The following is a 7,500-nucleotide window of genomic DNA, read 5'->3' as shown; positions in this document are numbered from 1 at the left end:
TGCTCTGTCCCTATCAATGATTACTCAATCTCGTTAGCGTGCCCGGCGGGGCCACCAGACTTGCACACATGCAAATGTCCCAGCAGGCATTGAGTGCATATATAGAGCTTATGGTTATACATACATATAGGGGGAGAGAAGAGAGAAATGCTGAATCGACCCTTATATCAAGCGCCCGCGCTACGCAAATAAGGGCGAAGGTCGGTGTCTATGTGAAGATCCTGTGAACTTTTCCCCCTGGGTTTTGTCGTTATCTGTCCTATTTAAAATAGCTTTTATCTGTCCGGAGTGGCTTCGGTCGACCCAAATCCCGCTAAATGTGCACCTAACGTATACGTCCAATACTGCAATGTGGAAGTACTCTGACTGTTACAAGTAAAAGTCCGGAATAAAGAATGTTCTTGAGTAAAAGGTATTGGTATCAAAATGTACCAATTTTTTTCAAATAATTGTAGTTAAGTAAAAGTGCAATATTTGCCTCTGAGATGTAGTGGAGTAGAAGTAAAAGTATAGACAATTGGAAATACCTCAAAATTTTACTTAAGTACAGTACTTGAGTAAATGCACTTAGTTACTTTACACCACTGTGTAGCCTACATGCAGTGCTTTCGTATGCTATAATGTATAAATGTGCATATCTTAGATTTTTCTTTTTTTGTTTCTTTCAAAGATTGTTTCTTTCAAATGTTTAATCCTTTGCTCTCCCTCTCTCTAATACAATATAACTTTTGTCTCCCTGCTCTTCTATTGAGACATTTAGGTCGTGTCAAAGGTCATGTCTCACCTAGATACAGGATCTGACACGAATTTTGACCTGATGGTCAAGATTCAATTTATCCCCTGAGCAAGCAAGGCCGGCTCTATTAGCTCAATGGTAAAAATGTCAGCACTTGCACAGGAAACCGGGTTCAAATCCAAGATAGAAGAGGAAAGTGACATAGTGCAGCTTTGATCATAATCGAGTAAAAAATAATGGCATTATGGATTTGAAGTCACATCGCCCCAGCCCTTAGCTCATCATAGCAAAACTCCAGTGGTGTTAAGTAACTAAGTGCATTTACTCAAGTATTGTACTTAAGTACAATTTTGAGGTACTTTTACTTTACTGGAGTATTTCCAACTGTCTATACTTTTACTTCTACTCCACTACATCTCAGAGGAAAATATTGTACTTTTACTCCACTACAATTATTTGAAAACTTTAGTTACTAGTTACTTTGCAGGTATAAATTATTACATTATGAAACATACATTAACCACTTAAGCCCTATTTTATACCTAGGCTATTTGAAAATAGCAGATCTACAAGCTCACAACGCGTCACATCACAACGCGTTGTGAGCTTGTAGATCTGCTATTTTCAAACATTTTAGTACTTTTACTTTTGGTACTTTAAGTACATTTTGATACCAATACTTTTGTACTTTTACTCAAGTACATTTTGAATTCCGGGCGTTTACTTGTAACACTTCTACATTGGAGTATTGATACTTTTACTTAAGTAAAATATTTCAGTACTTTTCCCACCACTGGTGCTGCTTTAAGTCATTTAGTCTAGCTGGGGCTAGACTTAATCTAGTCTAGCCTCAGCCCTAGCTCATCATAGCAAAACTCTAATGTGGGAATGAGACTGGCATATACCGTCCCCGCTGTGCATTTGGTGTGTGTGTGACATACATTAAGTTATATATATAATGCCCACGAGCTCACAGCTGCCAAGTTAATGGTCAATGAGGGCAGCATTTAGTGCGTACTCTAAAATGAGCTGCATCTGTTACTGATTTCTATTGCTGCGGTTCTGAGTGGACAACATGTACACGCAGCATCAAGGTTGGAACAAGTACTCAGATGATTTACTTCAGTAAAAGTAGCAATATACCACAAGTAAAAGGCCTGTATTCAACATTTTTGTACAAGTACAAAAGCATTGGCATAAATAATAAAGTATATATACTTAAAACTACCAAAATTAAAAGCAGTGGTGGAAAAAGTACAATATTTTTGTTCCTAAGTAAAAGTATCAATACTGCAATGTAGAAATACTCCATTACAAGTAAAAGTCCGGAATTAAAAATTTACTTGAGTAAAATACAAAAGGATTGGCATAAAAATGTACTTTAAGTACCTAAAGTAAAAGTATTCATTATGCAGAATGTCCCATTTCACAAGTTTTCAATATTTTTGAAAATAGCTGATCTACAAGCTCACAATGTGTCGCATCGCGACGCATTGCCTCAAATCCATTGCCTCATTTGCCTCTGAGATGTAGCGTAATATAAGCATAACGTATCAAAACATGGAAACAGTACTGTACTTGAGTACATGTACTTAGTTACTTCCCACCACTGGTTATACATTCAGCAGCTTTTAATCTGACAGGTCGGGTACAGAGAGGTAGAAAGTCGGACCCCTGCTTTTTAAACCCCCCCAAACTCAAACCCTTAGGGGCCGTGGAGGGGCCCCATAACTAATGATGTGAGGCATTTCACTGTGCTATACATTCCAAAGCCACGACCCTCCAATAACAAGCGCTGTGTAATGACCGCACCGTTAGCCCTGTCACCATCAGCCACCATTGTACTTGACCATTTATTGTCACACGATAGATTGTGATGAACGATTTAATTGTGTTGGTGGAAAAAGTACTTAAGTAAAAGTATCAATACCACAATATAAATATACTCTGTTACAAGTAAAAGGCCTGTGATCAAAATGTTACTTTGAGTAAAAGTACAAAAGTATTGGGATCAAAATATACTTAAAGTACCGAAAGTAAAAGTCCTAAAATGTTTGAAAATAGCTGATCTGCAAGCTCACAACGCGTCACGATGCGACGCGTTGTGAGCTTGCAGATCTGCTATACTAGGTATAAAATAGGTATTAGGTACTAGGTATAAAATAGGCCTAAAGTGGTTAAAGTATGTTTTATAATATAATAATTAATATCTGCAAAGTAACTAGTAACTTAAGATTTCAAAAAATTGTAGTGGAGTAAAAGTACAGCATTTGCCTCTGAGTTGTAGTGGAGTAGAAGTAAAAGTATTGAAATTCGGAAATACCTCAACATTGTACTCAAGTACAGTACTTGAGTAAATGTACTTAGTTACTTTACACCATTGTTTATTTGTACATTGAACGTTATAGGGGGGAAAATATCCCATTAAGACCTGAGGCTCGATTCTACAAATGCCTTCTAAATCAGCAGTTCTCACACAAAAACAGCAGATCTACAAGCTCACAGCGTAGCACACAGATCCCTTTCCGGGTTTAATGGGATATCTTTCTGTTTGCCTTTTAGGCTTCGTAAACAAAATGAGCATATATGACAAATAACTGGCACGAGACAGAGAAAGGACTGACATATTTAATAACTCAATACTTTTAAATTAAATCAACGCATTGTGAGCTTGTAGCTCAGCTATTTCCACTATTCATGAAAATGTTTGTAACCATATGAACCTTTTTTTTTCAACATGGAAACGATAATGACGAACAATCATCTCATTATCTAAAAAAAACGAAATCTTATGTAATGTATTGTGACCTATAGGCACCGCGTACAATCATTAATAGACCTGTCTGTACATTCCATACATCCAATGGAAAGATGAAGAAAAAAGATATCGCACCACATCAGTGATTCCCCCCCCCCCCCTAGCTCTAGACCAGGGGTCTTCAACAGGGGGTCCCCTAGGGGGTCCTCAGAGTTACTAGAGGGGGTCCCCCAAAACTTTGTGTGATATGATTTTTTTTTTTTTACATTAACCACTTGAACCCTAGTATCCCTTTTCTGAGGAGAACTTTTGAGTTATAGGTGTAGAGGGAAAAAAAGAGCAGCGAAGGTTTATCTGAAACACAATGTTATACAATATAGAGGGGGTCCCTGCATGCTTCATCTCTCTCGCAGCTATAAGGGGTCCTTGGCCTGAAAACGTTGAAGACCCCTGCTCTATAGGCTATCTGACCAAACGAACGAAAGGGGGGGCCGTTTTGGAAAAGTCCAGTCACGGACACGCGGAGCAGGAGCAGCGGCGCGGTGAGGCAATGTTTGCCGACCAGTCTGATCTCGTAAACAGAGGAGGGGGGTGGGGGGGGGGGGGCGTGGGGAGGAGGGGGGGGGGGGCTTTTGCAAGCAGCTGCAGAAATTCCAGACCCGTCGCGATTAAAAAAGTAACACCCACATTGAGGTAGGGTGGGAGGGGAGAGGAGGAGGAGGAGGAGGAGGAGGAGGAGAAGAAGGGTGTTTGAACAAGCTTGCAAAAGGAGAGACTACCGGCCTCTGTTTTAAAGAAAAAAGAGACAGAGGAGAGACATTTGCCAGAAAAAATAAATAAATAAAAAAAAGGGAGAAAGTTAACGCCTCAATGGCGCTTTGTGCCAAAAAGCGGCTTTTTTATTTTATTGGTCACTCCACTCCTCCTCTTCCTCCTCGACACCCGTTAACTTATAGACACTAAATGAGAAAGAGAATTAAAACATAAAATAGAGGAGAGAGAGGTGGAACATGGCAGAGAGTGTGTGTGGACAGCAGTGGAGGGGGGGGGGGGGGGAGGAGGTGGGTGGGGGCGGGTTTGGTTCTTGGGCAAACATTGTATTAAAACCCTTATACACAGTGGGCTGGCTATAAGACCACAACACCCCCAGCCCCAACCCCCCCCTTGAACACACACACACACACACACACACACACACACACACACACACACACACACACACACACACACACACACACACACACACACACACACACACACACACACACACACACCCAAACGCACACGCACATACACACAGACACAAGCATGCTCGCACACACACACATGCGTGCGTCACATCCAACCTGAATCGCTTCCCATTTGAAATTCTCAAATTCTACTATACTTGTGGGGGACATCTGGTCCTCACAAGTATAGTAATACAAACAAACATACACACACACACACACACACACACACACACACACACACACACACACACACACACACACACACACACATACACACACACACACACACCCAAACGCACACAAACATACACACAGACACAAGCATGCACGCACAAGCATGCACGCACACGCACACATGCGTGCGTAACATCGAACCTGAATCGCTTCCCATTTGAAATTCTCAAATTCTACTATACTTGTGGGGGACATCTGGTCCTCACAAGTATAGTAATACACACACACACACACACACACACACACACACACACACACACACACACACACACACACACACACACACACACACACACACACACACACACACACACACACACACAGAGAGAGAGAGAGCGTAGGTTTTATGGCCCCTCCCTCCATGAGGCGGTCCTATATAAAAGTTATAGCACACAGTGAAGGAATCCAGGAATGCCATTAAAGGGTTTCCAGTGACGGAGCACATTTTAACATGGAGGTACAGCTGTCACAGCCTAGCATGGAGGGGCCACCACCCCCCACCCCTCCTTTACCTCTGCTCTGCCTATAGAGGTGGTTCTCAAACGTTTTCATGTCAAGGAACCCCGAAATTAATATGTGTTTGGCGTACCCCCCGATCTGAAATGATCTTGTGCTAAATAAAATGTTTAAAATTATGTTCAAGATGTTTTTATTTATTTTTATATAGGGTTATATAAACCCTATATTTTATATAGGGTTAAACTGGTGAAACTGACTTTGATGCTATATTAACTCATTTAGCTGGGGACCCCCTCAAGGACCCGTGGCGGTCCCCAGATCCCACTTTGAGAACCACTGGCCTACATAGTCCATGATGCGCGCATGCAGGGGGGCCCCTGACAAATCAAGCTCTTTGCCATATGGAGATGTGTTTTTCATGCATATGTTTGACGCTCTTTTTCCAGTCTAAACCCAATCGCTTTTCCAAAAAAGATCTACAAGCTATTTTGGGGCTAATGTTCCCGCCAGAATAGGGATGCTGGGGTTCAAGTGGTTAAATTCGGCATCTCAATGCATTTCCGCGATATGATCACAATGAAAATCCCCGATAAATGCAGCCGTAGTCGAACGCAGCCCTGTGTGTGTGTGGAGGAGACACACTGTGTGTGTGTGTGTGTGTGTGTGTGTGTGTGTGTGTGTGTGTGTGCGTGCGCGTGTGTGCGTGTGTGCGTGCGTGCTTGTTTCATTCAATACAGTAGGTTAACAAAGGGGTTCCAGTGCAGTGACCAGCGTGTGTTCCTTTCAAAGGGGGGGGGGGGTCACTCAGGTCTTTATGTTTTTATGTGGCAGGCATTTAGGTGGGTGGTGTTGGGATGGGGGGGTTCCAAGACAAGCTCCTAGATGCCAGGCCGACAAAGTCCAACGGATTCTGAATCAGGAGGATTTAAACTATAAACACTGTTCTCTAAAAGTGTGTGTGTGTGTGTGTGTGTGTGTGTGTGTGTGTGTGTGTGTGTGTGTGTGTGTGTGTGTGTGTGTGTGTGTGTGTGTGTGTGTGTGTGTGTGTGTGTGTGTGTGTGTGTGAGTGAGAGAGACAGACAGACAGACAGACAGACAGACAGACAGACAGACAGACAGACAGACAGACAGACAGACAGACAGACAGACAGACAGACAGACAGACAGACAGACAGACAGACAGACAGACAGACACAGAGACAGATAGAGAGACGGAGACAGACATAGAGGTGTCTCAGAGTAAAAGCATGGTGTCTAACCAGTGCGGTGTTTAGTCTTCCTGTAGGTAATCCTCTACTGTGTCTGACTTCCTCTGCAGGATTTCACAACCTGCCTCTCTTTCCTCTGTGCAGCTCCTCTCTCTCTGTACAGTACGAACCGTCCACGCTACAAACGTCAGCGCGCCAATCTCAATGACTGCCTTTAACACGGACAATGTATTTCTTCATTCAGGATGAAATCATTCCGATCAGAGGTTCCAACTTAACCATTTACATGGACGCCAAATTTAAAGCAAACCTCGTTTTACATGCCTCAAAGCATTCAATCGGAAAATGACTTTTGACATGCACAAAGCGCTTCTGCCAGTTTTGTTTTGTTTTGTTTTCTGTACATTTTCCAACCAGAGTCCAACCAACCAGAGAGAGACGATTGGAATAAGTGTTTACATACAACCAGGATGAAAATCCCTTCCGATCAGACCGGATCGGAATATTCTCTTCCAGTTGAGTGTTTACATGAGGCATTTGGGTTGTAATTGAGCTGTCATTCTTGAGTTTCAGTGGAATATTAGTGTGTCCATATGAACACAGTGAATGAACAACCTGTGTCCCTGTCTTTGCAGGTAAACAATCACAGCTCTCCAACAAGCAATTTTTGGATTTTGGAAAAATTAGGATAATTAGGTTTGGGAAAGAGGCCTTTGGCAACGAAATCGTGGACTTGTACGACCCTCTGCATTTATTGAAAAAACAATAAATGCCATTGCTACAACCAGGATACACACTACCACTTTAGGTATTTTGAGGCCATTTACAATGAAATCTACGGCACCGATGTATCCCTGAGAGTGTTCAAATGGA

The 7,500-nt window shown here is 42.1% G+C and overlaps 2 protein-coding genes across 3 annotated transcripts in view; one reads left to right on the top strand and one right to left on the bottom strand.

Annotated features, from left to right (window-relative positions):
• The window catches only part of arid3c (AT rich interactive domain 3C (BRIGHT-like)), a 121,467-nt gene that overhangs the window by 105,121 nt on the left and 8,846 nt on the right, over nucleotides 1-7,500 (bottom strand). The window lies entirely within an intron of this gene.
• Nucleotides 1-7,500, top strand: part of npr3 (natriuretic peptide receptor 3) — a 371,704-nt gene that overhangs the window by 363,476 nt on the left and 728 nt on the right. The gene's annotated exons all lie outside the window — the stretch shown is intronic.

The sequence above is a fragment of the Gymnoscopelus braueri genome (assembly GCF_963280865.1).
Source record: "Gymnoscopelus braueri genome assembly, chromosome: 7".
Taxonomy (NCBI): Eukaryota; Metazoa; Chordata; class Actinopteri; order Myctophiformes; family Myctophidae; genus Gymnoscopelus; species Gymnoscopelus braueri.
The sequence above is the reverse complement of the archived record's forward strand: the minus strand, read 5'-3'. Positions and strand labels throughout refer to the sequence as shown.